Source organism: Schistocerca piceifrons, chromosome 7 (assembly GCF_021461385.2).
Source record: "Schistocerca piceifrons isolate TAMUIC-IGC-003096 chromosome 7, iqSchPice1.1, whole genome shotgun sequence".
NCBI lineage: Eukaryota > Metazoa > Arthropoda > Insecta > Orthoptera > Acrididae > Schistocerca > Schistocerca piceifrons.
Window position 1 is genome coordinate 190714762 of NC_060144.1, and position 21891 is coordinate 190736652.

Here is a 21891-nt window from a genome sequence, read left to right on the forward strand (position 1 = left end):
TGTCGATTACAGCACCATCTGTGACGCAACGAAAAACAAGTTAAATACAGAAGTTACGTTTATTTTCTGGGAGAATCCGTATCCGCCATAAAAAGTGGGGGTTCCAATTTAATATTTCAAAATTGACCCTCTCCCTCCCTCCCTGAGGGTGGAACATGGGGTGAAGTATACTCCCCTTCGAGAGGAATACAACCTTTTTCTTAATCTGGTTGGTAGTTTTGCAGATATGTCCAAAAACAGTTTTAAATGGTTCACCCTGCATATTCTTCTTCTTCTGCTTTTACGGCCTCATTGGACCACTTCTGTCAATCATTTCTGGTCCTCTTCTTTGGTATTTTCCCCTTCCGAGTGGCCCAGTATCTCTTCATTCGTTCCGATGCTTTTCGTCGTTCCTTATCTGTAAATACCCTTTTCATTGTATGTCGTTTGTCAATTTTTGGTTTAAATCTTATTTCTGTGTCCCTCAACTTCTTTAAATTTGGCGTTTTGTTCTGCAAATCATCCAGAGTTATTTCCAGTTCTTCCATATCCTCTCTTATTTCCTTAAGCCATCCTCCTTGTTGTTTCAAATTCCAGAGTTTCTCAATAATTTTCCTTGATAATCTGGTTTCTGGTGTCCTCAGAATGTGACCACAAAAAGAGATCCTTTTCTTTCGTATAGTATCAGTGATGGGCTCCAGTTCTCTGTATACCACTTCATTTGGAACTATCCGCCATTGCCCAGCTTTTTGATATTTCTTATTTATGCATGTTCTAGCAATTCTTCTCTCTACTTTTAAAATTTTGTCAATTCTGTTTTTCTGGGTGACTTTAAAAAGAGTTTCACTTCCGTATGTAACCTCTGGTTGAACCACCGTCTTGTAAAGTTTTAATTTTGTTTTAATTGATAGACATTTTTTATTGTACGTAGACCATGTTAGTTTTTGAGCTTTTATCATTTTATTAGTTCTTGCTCGCCATGCAGGTTTCTCGTCCAATTTATGTGTTATAATTTCACCCAGTTATTTAAATTGTTTCACTATTTTAATTTCCCTATTGTTCACTGTGATGTGATCTATTACAAGTGGATCCGTTACCATTATTTCAGTCTTTTCAAATGATATCTGGAGTCCTAATTTTTGTGCTATATTTTGTAAGCTTGTTATTTGTTTCGTGGCTTCCTGAATATTATTAGCTAGTAATGCTAGGTCATCAGCAAATCCCAAGCAATTTAGGTTTATTTTATCTTTCTTAGTTCCAATTTTAATATTCATAGGATTTTCCTTGTACCATTCTCTCATTACATATTCAAGAGCACAATTGAATAGCAATGGTGATAAACGATCTCCCTGTCTCAACCCTGTTTTAATCGTAAATGGTTCAGATATTTCTCCTCTAAATTTTACTTTGGATTTGGTGTTTGTTAAGGTTAACTGTATCATTTTTATTACTTTAGGATTAAGTCCAAAATTCCTTAATATTTTCATCATTCAAGATCTATGGATGCAATCATACGCCTTTTTGAAATCTACAAAGGTTATGACTAGTTGTTTTTGCCTTCTTTTGTAGACATCCATAACTAACTTCAAGGTGATTATCTGTTCTGGGCAGCTTCTCCAGGATCTAAATCCTCCTTGATATTCTCCCAGTTCCAGTTCTAGTTGATCTTTACAGCGGTTGTATAGTATTCTTGACATGATCTTATACGTGCAGTCCACAAGGGAAATTCCTCTATAGTTGTCTGGATTTGATTTTTCTCCTTTCTTATGTAATGGATGTATTATAGCAGTAGCCCAATTTTCTTGTAATTTCTCTTCATTCCAGATTTTTACTATGCATATATATGGCCCGGTTCGAGGGATCGGCCCTTGATATGATATTTTCATACGTTTTTGACGTTCACCATTTAAAAGAATATGTTTGAAATGCGTTCCATAATCATAGTTACAAGCTTTGCAACAGTGCTGTATTCACTGCGTAAAATAATACAGGTATTCCAGTGTGCCATAAATCTAGTTAAACACATGAGTAACCTGATCTCGCAGGTCAACCACACTGGTCACTGTAGTATCATAATTCAAACTGTTGTATTCTCACACACGAAACTCCAGCGAACAATCACGTCATACTGGACGGCGAATGTATAATATTAAAGGTCGGGTAACCGCAGTCAAAGTTGCACATTGAGAATAAAAACTTCCGCGCTGGCTGTTAAAATATCTGTATTAAAAAGTCACGACCGGTTCCACATCAGTGGAGATGCATCTATAGGTGATACGTTTCTTTACTTTTTGCAGTCAGAAACCGATCCTAGACAACCGCTTCTGGCGCACTAATAATAGCGTAGCATTTACTGATCACAGATAACCGCATTTAGCACGCTATTGCTTTAACCTTGACGATGAGCGGCGGGAATTGGCTCGTAGCATTTACTTTGCCACAACATGATTATTTTTTTTTTTTTTAAACTAAAGAAACCTGAAGATGCAACTCCACTGATGGGAAACCGGTCGTGAGCTTTTAATAAAAGTATTTTAACAGCCCATGTGGAAGATTTTGTTCACCATGGACGGCGAATGTTTCATAGAAACAAAACGAACTAATATCGAGTGTGCTCCAAGAAAGGATGTTGTTGTTGTGGCCTTCAGTCCAGAGACTGGTTTGATGCAGCTCTCCATGCTACTGTACCCTGTGCAAGCTTTTTCTTCTCCCTGTACCTACTGCAACCTACGTCCTTCTGAATCTGCTTAGTGTCTTCATCTCTTGGTCTCCCTCTAATATTTTTACCCTCCACGCTGCCCTCCAATACTAAACTGGTGATCGCTTGGTGCCTCAGAACATGTCCTACCAACCGATCCCTTCTTCTAGTCAAAGTGTGCCACAAATTTCTCTTTTCCCTAATTCTGTTCAATACCTCCTCATTAATTATGTGATCTACCCATCTAGTCTTCAGCATTCTTCTATAGCACCACATTTCGAAAGCTTCTAATCTCTTCTTGTCCAAACTATTTATCGTCCACGTTTCACTTCTATACATGGCCACACTCCACACAAATACTATCAGAAACGACTTCCTGACACATAAATCTATACTCGATGTTAACAAATATCTCTTCTTCAGAAACGCTTTCTTTGCCATTGCCAGTCTACATTTTATATCCTCTCTACTTCGACCATCATCAGTTATTTTGCTACCCAAATAGCAAAACTCATTTACTACTTTAAGCGTCTCATTTCCTAATCCAATACCCTCAGCATCATCCGATTTAATTCGACTACATTCCATTATCCTCGTTTTGCTTCAAGAAAGGATAACAATCCTCAATTGTAAACGATATAGGATACAGGATAAGTGCCTCTATTAAATTGTTCACCGTGAATGTTAGTAACTACAGGAAAGTATCGTTGGACGACTGTAAGGAAACGCATAACAACTTGCATAAAATCTTCACTTGTGTGTTAAATGATACCTCTCTTTTCAATGTGAATACATGCAAGATAATGGCTATAACAAAGAGGAAAAAACCGATAGTATTCGATTACAAGATTAGTGCTAAAATTTGGAGCTCACCATGTCGTTTAAATATTTAATATGATCGTTAAGAAAGTATATGAAATGGGACGAACATGTAAAATATGAATAGGACAGCTAGTGGAGAAATATGTAATATTAAAGTTTTACACTGCTTCAAGTTAAGAAATGGAACGACAGACCTTAATCTTCGTAATGCGCTCTGAATTCAAGAAAATGAGTACAGTGAATCCATTGCTATTTCTTATTTTTAGTAATGACCTGTCACTTCGTTTTGACACACAGAGTTAATTTACCCTTTTTGCAGATGATACTACAGTGCTCACTGACAAATTGTCAGACAATAGCCTTGAACTAATAGCGTAAAGTTTTGACTGAAATCTTACGCTGGCTTTCTTGAAATGATTTATCACTCAATGCGGATAAAACCCAATATATAATGTTCCATTCACTACAACGGAACCTTGAAGAAATTGACTAAGTGTAGATGAATCAATAAAGGAAGTTGTTGATACAAAATTCTTGGATGTTTATATAGACAGCAAATGTAACTGAACAACCCACGATATCCATCTTTCTAACGAACTTAGCTCAGAAACATTTGCATTACGGGTTATCGCTTCAGTGGCTGAATCAGCTACCATTAAGGCTTCCTGCTTCCTACTTCGGCCATTTTCATTCCTTAATGTCGTATACGATTATATTCTGGGAGAAGCGACCATTCGAAAAAAAAAATCACTCCGCAAAAAAAAAGCCATTAGAATAATGAGTGGTGTGCATCATAAGCATTCCTGCAGGTACCTGTTTCAAAGTATGGTGTGCACAGCGTATTTTTATTCTGATTGAGTTTTTCTGTGATAACTTTTCTCTGTACAAAGACAACAGCAAGTATCACGATAACAACACAAGAACCAAAAACAGTCTGCATTTTGAACTGCAAAAATCTTCATCTGGTTCAAAAAGGAGTGTATGACTCCAGCATTAATCTCTTCCATCCCATCGCATATTAAATGCCTTCTTAAACAACTGTCCCAGTTCAACCACTCCTACCTGTTAGTGAGATCTTTTTATATGGGTGATGAATTTCTGAGACAAAATGAATATCACATGCAAAACTTACAATTATTTTAGAACTAGAAATGATTAAGAACGTCAGAACATATGATTTAAGTATGATTGTGATGCACCACTGAACAACCAGCGTAAAGTACAATGTGTGTGTCATATTTTTCATCTTTTTTTTCTCAATGCTACCTTACAATTGTATTGGAACTAGTTTTCATTGCTTTTATGTTAGAAATTCTATCTTTAACATGATAGTGTTGCTCCACTCAAGAACAGTGTAACCTTCAATGTGTGTACCACATTTTTCATCTTTGTCTTCTTTCGAACTTTTACCACTCATATATTATTTTGGGCACTAACATAGACAAGTGAAAATTGGATTTTTATATTTGTGTATTTATTTATTTATTGTAATATTTACCATTACTTTGCTTCCCATATATATCACTCATCCTTCCCCAGTGAAACACAGTTTTCCATTAGTTCAGTATATTATCTGTAATCGATAATTCATTTACATTATATCATTATAGTCACGTAAGTAATATTTGAACTCTGTATAATTTGACACGTTCCATATCCTTGCAATTCGCTTGCTACTTGGAGCTACGTAACATTAAATAAGTAAGTAGCAAATAAATTCTGTCGGAAATGCTAAAAATATTGCAGGTGAGTCTTCCACTCTTCAGAAATTGTAGCTACGCTTATATTATTCATAATAATTGTTCCGCTAGAAGAAGCCCGTGTTTTGAACACACGGGCATTAAATAACGCAGCGTGACGCGCACGGAAAAGACAGGAGAAGCAAATCGTGTCTCGGCTCATAGCAAAGAAGGTGGTTCCTGTTGACCTCGGACAGTCACGGTGAGCTGGCAGGCGAAAGTGCTAAGCGTCACGGTACCCAGTGTGATTACGTCTGAGCACGATGTGGCACTGACGCAGTCTACCACGCGGTCTGCTGATCGCTCCGCGCATGCGCACTGGCTGCAAGCTCGCCATCTTCGACTAACCTGCCCCCACGCGTCGATTGTTCCAGTTGAGGACAGCAGAATGGTTGTAGCACTGTGGCAGCGTAATAAGAAATGTTTCTTTCACTGTCTCAGGGATACTGAAAACTTTCCCAAATGCTATTCTTCTTTTTATACTGACTTGTTAGTACAAACGATAATAAGGATTGATTGGCAATGTGCGTCATGCCAGATACTGAACGTAAATAAGCGAATCCTTGTGCTGAGCTCAATTAAAAAGCCTAAGGAACTCTGTAGCGGGTCTTGTCAAGGAATTATCGGCGAGAGAATGACTACCCACATCGCTTTTACGTGTACAATAACGTAGTGACGTTTTCTTAATCTCAATTACAAAGAGTGTTTATTCGATACTTGACTGCCCATGGAATATCATCGATGTCCACGTGTGATAGTAAGGCCGTTATATGGATTAATGCTACAAGTCTTGGGCCATTTCCTCCCCAGAGACATGTGAAATGTTTTACTCCTGATACTGAATGGTTCTACAACAGGGTAAAATATGTAGCAGACCACAATGCCTACATCTAGCACTGCATTAGATGTATCGCCGATACACCAGTGTGTGATCAAATTCCTTCTTCTTTGAAACTGTTCTGGTTAAGTAGTGTCTGAAAGCTTAACTATCACTCACTAGTTTGCCCTACTTTCTAACAGTGATCGCAACGTCAAACACTTCCTCACTGAAATTACACTTTTTATGACACTATACCGTCAGTAGTCATTAATTCGGATGCTGATCGAGCCGTTTCTTTCCATTTCCCGACAGACTCTGCCATAGCTTTGCAAATTTAACTACTAGACCGCATCAGTTGAACTGAAGTACACACTTGACATTTGCTGCTCTTAAGCAAGGAACAAGCCACTCGTACTGTTGGTGGTCGATAAATTAAATAAAATCAACCGGTCCTACCAAATGATAATATTTCATGAATTTTCTAATGTGAAGTGGCATGGTAATGTAACGGAATATTGAAATGGGAGAGTGTAGTATACTTCTCATTAACTTAAACCTCTAGGCGTCGCGCAAAACATCTACTGTGATCCGTGCACCCCTGGTGATACTGCCGTGCACTCGCCACAGCTATCGCTTCCTGCTAACGGTTTTTTGTGTCCTCTGCGCAGCTTCTCACGTACGCCAGCCCGGACCTACAAAGTGCGTGACCTTCAGTTCTCTCCCCGCGGGCCAGGCTATAGGTGGGCGTGTTACGCACACGTCACACCGGCTGCTCCAATCCCAGTGCGTCTCATTCCTCAGTAAGTCGCATTAGGCTTCTTCGCCCAGAACTAAGCCACATTGTCAGAGGAATTGCTTAGAGTTTGCGAATGACCTAGTTGGAACATTGCGTAATGGCTATCCCCTCACTGTTTAGACTTACTTTTCCTTAAACGCGAACATATTGGGCTAGGCTTTACTGTGATTGTTATTGATATCGAATGACACGAATTTACTGTTACCATTCACAATTTATTCTATTTTATTCAGACTATTTCACCAGATACAATTATTACACATAATGATACAAATAAAACATTGGTCTAACAACAAAATAGTTGGACGAAATAAGTAGTCAGCAAGGCACATTAGTCTGCATCACAAAAAAAGCAACGAAATTTTAACGTAAAATGTCGTTACATGTATTCGTAATGAAACACAAGAAAACATCCTCAGATTTTGAAGTATTCTTTACGAAAACGGATGAAAGAGCAAATATATTTGAAAACGGACTTATTCGTGGGAACTAAGAGCTGCTCTAATGGAAAAATATTCTTAATTTTTTATGTATAGTACAGTATAATCGTTCTTGGATGACAGTATTTTATCTCATTCAAATAGTATACACAGGGCGATTATAAAACTTTCAAAACGCTGTAGAAATAACACCATTGGTCAGAATGACGTCAAATTGCAACGGAATATTATCGGAGAAGGGGGAAAACGAATGATGACGATGAATTCCCATACTCCTTTACGGAGCGTAGGGGATGATGCGGGAGACCCGCACCGCTGTACTAGGCAAGGTCCTTGCGGAGGTGGTTTGCCATTGCCTTCCTCCGGCCGTAATTGCGATGAATCGTGATGATGAAGACGACACGACAGAAGAAAAAAATAGTGTGCAAATTGATCAACAGATGGCACTGTATGTGTCAGATTAAGTAAATGAAAACACCTGTCGTGCGCACAACCCATTGAAGTCGGTATAAACACGCTGCTTCCGCGGCTTCTCCTTTCGCGTCTGCTACGTTCGCCATTACAGTCTCATTGTAGGATCGCGCTATGCTTGTAAGGCTGTATCACAAGAATGATGACTCTGCAGAAGTTCCGAACACTGAAGGGTTTGAAAAAAGGCGTTGGTCCGATGACTGCCTTGGGTCTGGAGAAAATGATTCGGAAATTCGAAAAGATTGGTCCTTTTGGTATGCAACCTGGTAGAGGTAGGAAACGAAATGATTCGACGTCAGTGGAAGCGGTGGCGACAGCAATGCAGGAGGAGACGAGAGGTGGTGTGCAAACGTGTAGTGTTCGGAGAATTGCGCGAATATTGGACATACCCGTGATCACGGTGTGTGAAATTCTACGAACAGCCTTCTTTGCTATCCATTCTAAATTACCCACGTGCACGAGTTGTTTCCTGTTCGCCTGCCAGCAAGAGAGACCTTTGCTTTAGAATTTCTTGCTCACACGGAAGTGGACAACGATTGGCCTTGGAAGATTTTGTGTACAGACGAAGCCCACTTCCTTCTGACAGGATATGCCAATACACAGAATTGTCGAATATGGGCAACGGAAAGTCCACACGCAAATCAACCAGAACCACTTCATCCTGAAAAGGTCACTGTGTGGTGCGGGTTTACGGCATCATTTATCACACGGCCATATTTTTCCGAAGTGACTGGTGCTTCCGGTCCTGTTACCTGTACCGTCATGGTAAGTGCTATGAGTGTCTTTTGCGCAACCACATCATTCCAGCTCTCCAACAGCGTGGATGTGTGGATGAGATCATTTTTATGCAAGATGGCGCAACTCCGCATATTGCAAATCTAGTAAAGCAGCTGCTGAAGCACCATTTCGGAAATGCTAGAATTATCAGCCGCCATTTCCCTAGAGCCTGGCCGTCCCGATCACCTGATCTTATTCCGTGTGACTTCTGGCTCTGGGGCTATCTGAAAGATGTGTTCAGTGTTCCGATTGCAAACCTAGCTGCATTGAAGGCACGCACTGCACAACACATTCTGAACGTGACCCCGAAACAGTTCGATCAGTTGTGGAACATGCTGTTTCTCGATTTCAACTTGTTGCAGAAAACGAACATAGTTTGCGCCAGTCACACGGAAATTAATAAGTCGATTTGATTTTGATTGATGCCTTTTATGCGGTTTTTGACCTCAGGACAATTAAAACCGATGTGATTTGTACATTTTCTGTGGTGTTGCCTCAGGACAGTTAAAAACAGATCGTTCCCACCTGAAGTGATATGACCTTGCCATGGTGCATGGGGTTACGTAGCTATATCTATACACTCGTGCACACTGACAAGGGAACCTCCCCATCGCACCCCCCTTAGATTTAGTTATAAGTTCACACAGTGGATAGGCCTTGAAAAATTGAACACAGATCAATCGAGAAAACAGGAAGAAGTTGTGTGGAACTATGAAAAAAATAAGCAAAATATGCAAACTGAGTAGTCCATGTGCAAGATAGGCAACATCAAGGATTATTTGAGCTGTAGAATGCCGTGGTCCCGTGGTTAGCGTGAGCAGCTACGGAACGAGAGGTCGTTGGTTCAAGTCTTCCCTCGAGTGAAAAATTATTTTTTTTATTTTCAGACAGTTATGATCTGTCCGGCCGATGTGAGGTAACTGCGCCGTAGTGTGGGGAAGCTACACCTAAACAAACACCGAAACACACGTCAGTCGACTACAGCGCACGGAAGAGAGAGTATTGCTGCTAATCGCACGGTTTTGCGGTGCGGTCGCAAAACACAGACACTAAACTTATTACAGTGAACGAACGGACAGATCATACCTTTGCGAAAATAAAGAAGTAAATTTTTCGCTCGAGTGAAACCTAGAACCAAGGACCTCTCGTTCTGCAGCTCCTCACGCTAACCACGGGACCACAACGCTCCTGAGCTTACATTGTCCTTGATGTTGCCTATCTTACGCATGGACTACTCAGTTTGTATATTTTGCTTATTTTTTTCCATAGTTCCACACAACTTCTTCCTGTTTTCTCGATTGATCTGTGTTCAGTTTTTCAAGGCCTATTCACTGTGCTAACTTATAACTAAATCTGAGGGGGGTGCGATGGGGAGGTTCCCTTGTGAGTAGTACAGTTTGCTTAACGTCAAACGTACACCATAGGCATTGTTGTACGATTCATTTGTCATATGTAGTCGGCCACGATTAAATTGTGATGCTTACAGCGCAATCTATTGCTACATTTTGTAACTATTTGTTTTTCTTCTGCCATTCGTTTTCCCCCTTTTTCGACAATATTCTGTTGCAATTTGACGTCATTCTGACTAGTGCTGTTATTGCTACAGCGGAATTAATCACCCTGTATATTACGTTCTCATCAATGAGGCAGCATTCACAGTTTGGAGAGGGAAGTAATTTTAACTAATGCCTCGTTTTATTAGTATTCGTGTGACCAACTCTTTGTCTGTTAATAGTATCAATTTCTCCTCTCGTAAGAGTCGAGTTGGAAAACCAAGGGTGGTTACAGTCCACGTCCACTACCTTTGCCCATTCCCTTTTTGCTTGACTGGTGAGGCTACTTCGGAAATAACTGTATGGTAGGGGTATGTCAGTGGGAAGTAGATGCACCATTTTCTGCACGCTCATTGCCCGTACTTCCAAGATGTCGCGCTATCCATTGCAGATGAATCACTTGACGCAGCTCCGCAGCTAGATGAAGACTTCTTAGTACATAATGGGCCAAAGGATATACAGTTTTTCTTCGGCTGCCCTCGTAAGGGACCGTAGGGCATTTATCGAGTAAGTACATTAGGTAAATTATAGCTTGATGAATGACATAGAACTCAGTAGTCAATATCCACGCTTCTGTTGGCAACAGGAAAGACTGTCGATGCCTTGTCTGGTCTTCTAAAAATGCAGCTCCAGCAGACACTTTTTGGAACCATCCGCGTACAATTTTTACCGGTCCTGCTAGCAGCCCCGGATCTACGATATTTCCGAACCGGGGCAAACACTCGATATGTCTACCCCTCGAGCATTTGAGAATGGACGTAAAATTTTTTAAAAAATCCATTGTTCAAAAAGATGTTCATTTTGTGGCGCACATATCTCTGAAGAGTGTGATATATAAAGCATAGATGTTCGAGGAAATGTAAGTCATGTTATTTGGTCTTAAGTGTGCCAAAGTGCAATGTCACACCTCTTCACACAGCATTCTTCTACCGCACGCCGCGCGGTCTAAGGCGCCTTGCCATGGTTCGCGCGGCTCCCCTTATCGGAGGTTCGAGTCCTCCCTCGGGCATGGCTGTGTGTTGTCCTTAGCGTTAAGTTAGTTTAAGTTAACATCAAGTAGTGTGTAAGCGTAAAGATCGATGAACTCAGCAGGTTGGTCCCATAGGAACTTACCACAAATTTTCTATCGCACGTCACTGTATTTGGCTCTGTGGAATTCAAACGTGTGTATTTTGTAATGGAAGCCATCAAACCTATATTCAAGACAGTGGAAATTAAAATGTACTGTGGTGCCTCTCCTGCTCCCAGTCTGCAATCAGCCAGTTTGACGCCCTAAAACCCACCCTTAAAATAAAAAAATTAAAAATACTCGCAGCTAATGCCGGATGGGATTATTTCTGACCGGGAGGATAAGAACTCTTCAGAAAATTTCCACTGATTATTGCCTATTGGCTAATAACTTTCTCTTTTGTAGTACAGGAAACATTAAATACATGAAACCTAAAACCAGTTCAGACAAGAGACAAGCAAGACAGTGCACATGTCTCCAGTCTTTAAGTCCCAGCATTTTTTTATTTATTTTTTTATCTCTAATGTTGCTACAGCTTTACGCGGCGTGCTTTCCTTTCTCCAAAAGCATCTATTACCTCATCAAAGTTCTTCAAACGTTTTGCTAAATGAAAAATGAAAATGTTGTTGTCTAATACTGAAAAAGCTGTTGATACGAATAATACCCAAGACTGGTATTGTTTCTCGATTTGATTGCGTCTATTTTGTCACTGTCTGCTAGATGAAACGAAATAGGCCTTTGTAATATTACAGCAGTTGTAACACACGCCAAATAAGCCTTTCGTGTACCTAATTTACAGAAATAACACGACAGAATATAATTCACGAAGTACCAGAGGAAAATTTCCCGCTAAATATAACGCCGAGTCCGGCTTTTCTAGTTTTTGATCTGGCAATTCTGTACGTCGAGGAAGATTGACAGTGCCTGATAATGGTGAGGAGGAGCCATGAAGTCTTTTCAGACACACGAAAACAGCGATTTGGACGATATTATCCAAAACACAAAGACAGAGGTTTCCAAACCGTACCTCAATTTGTTGACTGTGACTGCTAGTCACGTGACCACCTATAGTATTGGCTGTCTGAGAGGTGGTATGGTGCTGTCTTAGAACCACAGGATGTGGTTAAACGTCTATTCCTCCACTATAGTTTGGTTCACTGGTCACAAAAAATGTAGTTCAGTGGGTGTCAGACTATAAATTCTAAAGACTCAGATACTACTCGTTTTCAGCATTCTTTTTTTCTCTTATCGCTTCGTTCACCAGTAGCAGTGATTTCTTATCATGAAGAAAGGTAGAGTTGTACCGTGCTCCAGAGGCTACAGTAAACTGTAGAGTCCTGCAACACGTAGAGTAAACCACCTCAGACTTCAGAGGACGTCAAGGGCATACTGACTCAAATAACACCCACCACGCCAAGTAAAACAATGCAGTGTTCAAACCAACCTTCAGGTTGAGGTGGTTTAATTTAAGTTTAGGAGCGAGGCTAACTACCAGGCAGCTCAATATTTGGTGCCATATGATGAATCCAGAACATCACTCCGAGGACGCAATGTATGTAGGTTCTTCAAATGGCCTACACATATAAATAAATATTTGTAAAGATTCTTATTCGCGCCGTCCTCGTGCAGCAAAGATATCGTAGGGAGGTATATCTGAGTAAACTGACAGAAAATTCAAAGCTGTACTATCAATTTTTTGATGTACCTCAATCGATATTTTCACCGATCTCGGTGCCTATCGCTCTTTTGAGCCGGTACGATAAAGACGTATGTACTTGCACTCTCCCATTATTGTCTTAATTAAAAGTTATAATATCCGGAAATCGCAAGTTTATCTTCGCCTAGCGAGCTACGTCCTAATCTCCACATCCCATTACGACGGGGACTTGCAGTCTTTTAATTTCTGGCGCAGCTAAATGTGCGTATGCTAAACTACGTCAGCTCTGAACAATTCACATTATCCCTCTCAACCACTAAATGTTTTTTTTTTTTTCTTCTAATACAGGCTGTCCCAGCCGGCCGCTGCGATCGAGCTGTTCTAGGCGCATCAATCTGGAACCACGCGGCTGCTACGGTGACAGGTTCGAATCCTGCCTTGGGCGTGGATGTGTGTGATGTCCTTACGTTAGTTAGGTTTAAGTAGTTCTAAGTCTAGGGGACTGATGACCTCGGATGTTAAGTCCCATAGTGCTTAGAGCCATTTGAACCAGGCTTTCCCGCATGAAACCGACACGAAAACATATAGTTACCTGTTTGTAAGAGATGCTGGAAGTGGTGGCCATGGGCTTCCAGCCATTGCTGACTTCGTGTGATGAAGTTGCCAGGAGCACGTCGTAATACTGCAAGTGTGATGTTGTCAATATCCCTAATAATCTTCTGTTCTCTGAGTGGAGAGGTTCTTCATGCAGAATACACTGATGTGCCAAAACATTATGACCACCTGCTTAGCAGCTTGTCTGTCTGTCTTTGGAATGAAGTACATCACTGATTCAGCGTATTAGGGATCCGACAGTCTGTTGGTAGGTTTGTGGAGATACGTGGCATGAAGGATGTCTACGCGCAGGTCATGTAGTCCGCGTAAATATCGGGTCGCTGATTTGCGTGCGCGGTGATGGCGCCCGATAGCCAACCAGACGGCTTCCGTAAAATTTACATCAGGAGAACTTGGTCGCTCAGACATCAACGTGAATTCGCTACAATGACCGTCAAATCACTGCAGTACGGTTCTGGCTCCCAGACAAGGACATTTATGCTGCTGAAACATGTCGTCGTCGGGGAAGATATCAAGCACGAAGAGACGCATGTGGTTCGCAGCTGTCAGCGTGATTCTATTACTACCACAGGTCCCACGCAAGCGCAGGCGAATGTCTTCCATAGCATAATACAGGGTCTCTCAGAAAGAATTATCCGATTTGGCACGTCCATATTTCTGAATCTAATATACCGGGTCATCAAAAAGTCAGCATAAATTTGAAAACTGAATAAATCAGGGAATAATGTAGATAGAGAGGTACAAATTGGCACACATTCTTGGAATGGCATGGGGTTTCATTAGGACCAAAAAAATACAAAAGTTCACAAAATGTCCGAGAGATGGCGCTTCATCTGATCAGAATAGCAATAATTAGCATAACAAAGTAAGACAAAGCAAAGATGATGTTCTTTACAGGAAATGCTCTATATGTCCGCCATCATTCCTCAACAATAGCTGTAGTCGAGGAATAATGTTGTGAATAGCACTGTAAAGCATGTCCGGAGTTATGGTGAGGCATTGGCGTCGGATGTTGTCTTTCAGCATCCCTAGAGATGTCGGTCGATCACGATACACTTGCGACTTCAGGTAACCCCAAAGCCAATAATCGCACGGACTGAGGTCTGAGGACCTGGGAAACCAAGCGTGACGAAAGTGGCGGCTGAGCACACGATCATCACCAAACGATGCGCGCAAGAGATCTTTCACGCGCCTAGCAATTTTCATGTCATTCCAAGCATGTGTCTCAATTTTTACCTTTCTATCTACATTATTCCGTGGTTTACTAAGTTTTCAAATTTATACTGACTTTTTGATCACCCAGTACATATACAATGAATTTTGTTTTTTGATGAACGGGAAACACAAAAAATTTGTTTTCATTCCTTTTCATAGGTGTTCAACATGGCCCTCTTGAGGTGCACGGCATATGTCAATGTGGTATTCAAATTGTTCCCACACTGCAGCGAGCATGTCTTGAGTTACAGCTTCCAACGCTGCTGTTATGCGATGTCTCAGTTCATTCATTGCTGTTGGTAACGGAGGCGCATAAAAAGTCTTTTATAAACCTCCACAAGAAATAATCGCACGCAGTCATGTCCGGTTACCTTGGAGGCCAGTAATGTAAGGCTGAATGACTTAGTCCAGTGCGGCGATCCCTCGTTCAGTAATCCTTTGATTTAAAAATTCCTGCACTTCCAGATGCCAGTGTGGCGGTGCCCCATCCTGTTGGTCAATGAAGTCGTTTGAATCAGTCTCCAACTGCGGGAAAAGCTTATCAAGATATGCGCTTCCTGTAACAGTACAGGGCTATTACAAATGATTGAAGCGATTTCATAAATTCACTGTAGCTCCATTCATTGACATATGGTCACGACACACTACAGATACGTAGAAAAACTCATAAAGTTTTGTTCGGCTGAAGCCGCACTTCAGGTTTCTGCCGCCAGAGCGCTCGAGAGCGCAGTGAGACAAAATGGCGACAGGAGCCGAGAAAGCGTATGTCGTGCTTGAAATGCACTCACATCAGTCAGTCATAACAGTGCAACGACACTTCAGGACGAAGTTCAACAAAGATCCACCAACTGCTAACTCCATTCGGCGATGGTATGCGCAGTTTAAAGCTTCTGGATGCCTCTGCAAGGGGAAATCAACGGGTCGGCCTGCAGTGAGCGAAGAAACGGTTGAACGCGTGCGAGCAAGTTTCATGCGTAGCCCGCGGACGTCGACGAATAAAGCAAGCAGGGAGCTAAACGTACCACAGCCGACGGTTTGGAAAATCTTACGGAAAAGGCTAAAGCAGAAACATTTCTTAAACAGGAGATTGGAAAACCGATGGATCGGTCATGGTGGAGATCATGATCAACAATTCATGTCATGGCCTCCACGCTCTCCCGACTTAACCCCATGCGATTTCTTTCTGTGGGGTTATGTGAAAGATTCAGTGTTTAAACCTCCTCTACCAAGAAACGTGCCAGAACTGCAAGCTCGCATCAATGATGCTTTCGAACTCATTGATGTGGACATGCTGTGCCAAGTGTGGGAGGAACTTGATTATCGGCTTGATGTCTGCCGAATCACTAAAGGGGCACATATCGAACATTTGTGAAACTTTTTGAGTTTTTGTATGTGTGTGCAAAGCATTGTGAAAATATCTCAAATAATAAAGTAACTGTAGAGCTGTGAAATCGCTTCAATCATTTGTAATAACCCTGTATTCTTGGCAAAGAAAAATGGACCAGACGTCTTTTCCCATGAAACTGCACAAAACATATTACATTTAGGAGAGTCCCTGTCATGTTATACAACTTCATATGGTTGTTCTGTACCCCATATTCTCACATTATGACGGGTCACCTTTCCATTTAAATGGAAAGTTACCTCGTCACAAAACACTAATCGTGGAAGAAAACTGTCATCCTCCATCTTGCCGAGAACGAAATTACAGAACTCTACATATTGTTGTTTGTCACCTTCAGGAAGAAGTTGCAGTTGTTGAATTTTGTATGGTTTCATGTGTAAATGACGACGCAACACACCCCAGACGGACGTTAGGGGCATGTTGAGCTATCGAGCTGCACGGCGAACGGATTTTTTGCGGACTCCTTGCAAACTTCGGCGAATGCGTTCGACTTCTGTGTTAGACACTCGGGGACGGCCCAGGGATTTCCCTTACAAAAAACAACTTGTTTCTCGGAATTGTTCGTGCCATCGTCTAATGCTCTGTGATAGCGAAGTGGAAACGTGAAGGGACACGTACAGCACAAAAGCGTGCAGGCCGACATCGTCTGTTGACTTACAGAGACCGCCGACAGTTGAACAGGTTCGTAATGTGTAATAGGCCGACATCTATCCAGACCGTCACACAGGAGTTTCACAGTGCATCAGGATCCACTGCAAGTACTAAGACAGTTAGGCGGGAGGTGAGAAAACTTGGATTTCGTGGTCGAACTGCTGCTCATAAGCCACACATCACGCCGGTAAATGCCAAACGACGCCTCGCTTGGTGTAAGGAGCGTAAATATTGGACAACTGGACAGTGGAAAAATGTTGTATGGAGTGCCCAATCACGGTACACAATGTGGTGATCCGATGGCGAGGTTGGGTATGGCGAAAGCCCGGTGAACGTCATCTGCAAGCGTGTGTAGTGCCAACAGTAAAATTCGGAGGCGGTGGTGTTATGGTGTGGTCATGTTTTCCATGGGGGGAGGGGGGCTTGCACCCTTTGTTGTTTATTATCACAGCAGAAGCCTACATTGATGTTTTAAGCACCTTCTTGCTGCCCACTGTTGAAGAGCAATTCGGGGATGGCGATTGCATCTTTCAACACGATCGAACACCTGTTCATAATTCCCGGCATGTGGCGGAGTGGTTACACAACAATAACATCCGTGTAATGGACCGACCTGCACAGAGTTCTGACCTGAATCCTACAGAACACTTTGGGAGGTTTTGGAATGCAGACTTCGTGCCAGGCCTCACTGACCGACATCGATACCTCTCCTCTGCGCAGCACTCCGTGGAGAATGGGCTGCTATTCCCGAAGAAACTTTCCTGCACACAATTGAACGTATGCCTGCGAGAGTGGAAGCTGTCATCAGGGATAAGGGTGGACCGACACCATATTGAATTCCAGCATTATCGATGGAGGGCGCTACGAACTTGTAAGTCATTTTCAGCCAGGTGTCCGGATAATTTTTGATCGCATAATGTATACAAATAAGATGAAAGAAAAAGAACAGTTCGATGACAATACGGAGAAGATTGGCTGCTCGTTTCAATGAAGCGGAGAGCGACTGCCTCTGTTGCCACGCACAGTATTTACAGGGAGCTCCCAAAACCAGATTTCGTAAACAGATTACCCAATACTGCTTCTGGTTGGTCATGTAAACACTCCAAAATCGATTCTGGAAATCTGGTTCTAGCAGCCATTTTCGACTTCCACAATCACTTTTCACTCCCATTTTTTGAAAAGTGCTTCGGCGTTGTCAGGCAACTTCTTGTTTTTAAAATGATCCGGGTAATATGGACGGAAAAACTTTTTATGCATCGAAGGAGAAGTAGAAATATTGGTGAAGCTGTCTCTCTCTTATGCTTAACTGACAAGAAATAGCGATTGTGTTGACTAAATCAGAAACTGGAACACTTGCTTTCCAGACCTCATATTTTACTTTTTATTTATATATTTACTAAGCAGCTTATGATGTACATCTATGGGAGAAACCCGCTTCAGATCTTAAAATATAAACACAGCTTCCGAAAATCGGTTTTTGAGTTCTGGAAGATGTGTCGCCTGTAAACGTAATGCATGTTAACAACCCAATATCTGTTCTGGAAATGCTATTCTAGCTGCCGGATTTCCACTTCCACAATAAATTTTTGCTTCCATGTTAGGGCTCAAACGTTTATGATGTGTGCTTGCGTTGTCAGGTTACGTCTTCTTTACAAAAAAGAATTCGGATAATAGAAGAGAAAGAGTCATTGTATTGACTAAATCAGAATTCGGAACAGCTGATTTCCATACGCCGTTTACGTAAAACAACTGATGATCGGAATTCGATTTTCGTCTTCTGAAAGCTGTGTCACGTTAAACATAGTGACTGTGAATTCAATAACTCGCGTATCACTTGACTGTGATACAGCCAGACCTCAATTTGGCTGAATGTGTAACTGGTAGGCTCGGGGAGGACAGGGCGCCCAATCCCGTGCGTTTTATCGCGGCTAATCGTGGATGCCCTAGATATGGGACACTTTATCCCTGCAGGTCCTGGTCTTTTTGCTTGTTTCCGTGTCAAGATATACCGTACGTCAAGTTCCTGGGAATTCTGGTAGATGATAAACTGATGACGCACCAGCACGTGGATAAGTTAACCAAACAGATCGCTTGTCTTTGTTATTATGTTGGAAGGATCTCTAGTATAGTTTGGGTACTTTCACACGACACAGTCCAGTGGCAAAATATTTTAGGGCAATGAAGTTAAGGTCAAAAATGTATTTATTCTACAAAGTGTGCTATAGAAACAATGTGTACAGCTTATAGCCGAAAGTCTTGGCATAAACCTCTTTACGGCCTAAGTATTCTTACACTGAAGGATCAGTATATACAGTATACTCCCTTATGGTGTTTGAGATGAATTACAACTGCGAATGTAGGATGACTTTCGCAATTCACAGCCACGTTAAAAATAATGTTCACATTGGCTATGCTTCCATTTCTAAGAGGTCAGCAAAAGTCTGTATCTTCACACACAGAGTAGCTAGCTGCAGATAGACATCAGACAGAAAATACAACTAGTTTCAAAAGAAGACCTCGGCACTAGAATGGATAACGAACACCGCAAACAGTCTCTCCACCGTTTCAGAAGGGTTTTTAGTAGCTCCTGCCGATAATCTCCTCCTAAAACAGAACACGATAACAGTTTCAAATCAAAAAGGAAAGACACACACACAAAAACGCAACACTTCTATTGAATCTTGTAACTCCTGAGCCGTGGTGCGGCTCGCATTGGAGCTGTTTGTATGTGTCTGCCCTCTCTTGGAGGCCAGACGGTATAGTTTAGCCGGCCGCGGTGGTCTCGCGGTTCTAGGCTCGCAGTCAGGAACCGCGCGACTGCTACGGTCACAGGTTCGAATCCTGCCTCGGGCGTGGATGTGTGTGATGTCCTTAGGTTAGTTAGGTTTAAGTAGTTCTAAGTTCTAGGGGACTGATGACCCCAGCTGTTAAGTCCCATAGTGCTCAGAGCCATTTGAACCTTTTTTTTGTATAGTTTAGTTGGCATGGTTGCGGTTGTTTGTCTTCTTCTTGTGTTGTCCTGTCCGCTAGTGGCAGCAGCGGCGATTATCGGTATGTAGTAACTGTTGCCCTATCTTTGGGGCGACGTCGTTGTTTTTCCGTGTCGTGTGAGTGGGCTAGTTCTGTCAGGGACTCAGGAGGAGCCAGGTCCGCGTAGTGTCAGAACACTCCGCAACCGCTGGCGGACGCATGGACTGCCGGATGGAAGGGCTATGGTCACGAAGGTGCACGACCTCGTCGTAAACCGGATCCAGGAAGCTTTAAAGATGAGTGCATTTCAATCGAAGTAGAGAAACCTCCACCATTGCGAGATCTCGCCATTCTCCAGAGACCTGTGTTCGTGTTGCTGCTCAGCGAGTAGAGTGCTTGGGGTCGGCGGATCTGATTAGCTTTCCTCGACTTCTTATTACTATTTACTGCGTCAATTTGTTACAATTTGTTAAGTTCAACCAGCGGTAGTTTTCCTTGCCTGGTGGCCGCTAAGGCCTCGGTTAACTGCCCTGGAGTCAGTGTATGTAACGGCTGTGTACGTTTCCTCGCCTTACCGCTGCTGTCCCGTAAGGAGTGCAGTTTTGACAGCTTTCTTGATTGTAGGCCGGTTGTTGAATCTTCTACTCTGATTTCTTTCTCGTTCGGGGCACTCTAAAATCAGTATTTTGGGGACGTACTGCAGACCTCCGGTTCCAGCTTTAGCGCATTGTTCCATCGTTGCATTTGGTTTATCGGACGTCAGGTAGCTTCAGCAAGAATATCGTTAGTCATCCGTTAGACCGCCACTAGTCTGAGTTACCATCTTGTGAAGTGAATGCAACTCTTGTCTGCCTATCTCAGCGCTCGCGAAAATGTTTGTTGTCGGACATTCTCAGAGGTCAGTTCCTGGAGCACCGTCTGTGGTCCCCTGGTTCTTGTAAGACATGTGTGTTCTAAAAGGAGTTCTGATGGCCAGTAGTTCAGTGTAACTCTCCTTCAGTCCACGCCTTCTGCGGGTATAATCTGCCTCAGTACCCTTTAAGGAACTTGTGCACTGGTCCTCGTGTTTTATTATCGTATTATTTATTACAATACCTTGTAATGCCTACATTAAAGGTTATATACGTCTAGTTAATGGTTCTGGTCGCCTTCTGGAATAAATCTAGTAGTGTAGTGTTCAGTGGGTGTTTAGGATTGCGTTACAAAGTTTACCATCATCTTATTTCACCCGTTTGGTGATCAGTGATTGTTTTTTTTCTTTTTTAATTAACCTTTGCTATTGTATTTCCTGTTTTACAGCAGGTTTCTAAATGTTTTATATTATTGCCGTTCCTGGCGTGTAAGGCCTTCAGCCTTGATTGTGAGCATTTGCCTTAAAATTCTAATTTGGTATTTGTATTTTAGCAGTAAGCCTTAAAACCTTATTTATTGCCATTCCTGGCGTCTGGTGCCTTCTGCTGTGTTTGTGGCGACTTGTCTTTAGTATGTCGTTACCTAATTTGTAAGTTGCAGCGAGTTCTAAGCAATTCTTAATTTACTGCCATTCCTGGCGTGTAAGGCCTTCTGCCCAGATTACAGTGGCTTGCTTTTAAAACATTATCTGCTGTATCTGTACTTAATGGTGATTTGCTAAATTGTAACGCACTGAAAACACTATTATTTACACAATTGTTTATTGCTTCATTGTAATGTGTGGAATTTTTATTTATTGTTGAGTCTGGAATTACTGGTTTAAAATAAATTGTGTGTAACTGTAAAAGGTAACCAATAGTAACTGGTTACGGCCCCGTCCACAATTGTAGCCAAATCCCGCCTTTCCTTGGCTACCAGGTTTCAACTCCGTCTCGTTTAAAAACACCATCTCCAGCTACTTAATGGCGCCACAGCCTAATACACTGCCTAGTCACATTAATTTGGCCAAATGTCAAAGGCCAGAACAACACCTTTTGCTGCGCGGACTGCTGCGTGACGTGCAGGAAGAGAGTCAGTGTGGTTCCAGAAGATACTGACAGGGATGAGAAGCTATGCCGACTCCAATGCCGTGGCCAGTTGCGCTATAGCTTTCTCTGTTGACAATCCATAGTGCGAACAGCCCGATCAGTATGGTCCCATAAATTCTGGATTGGGTTTAAATCCAGGAGTTTGGTAAGCATGGGAGTATGGTAAACTCATCATCGCGCTCTTCGAGCCATGCACGTCCATTACGAGTTGTTCGACATGTTGCATTGTCCTGCTGGGAGATGCCATAGTGCCTGGGAGGAAAAAAAACTGCAT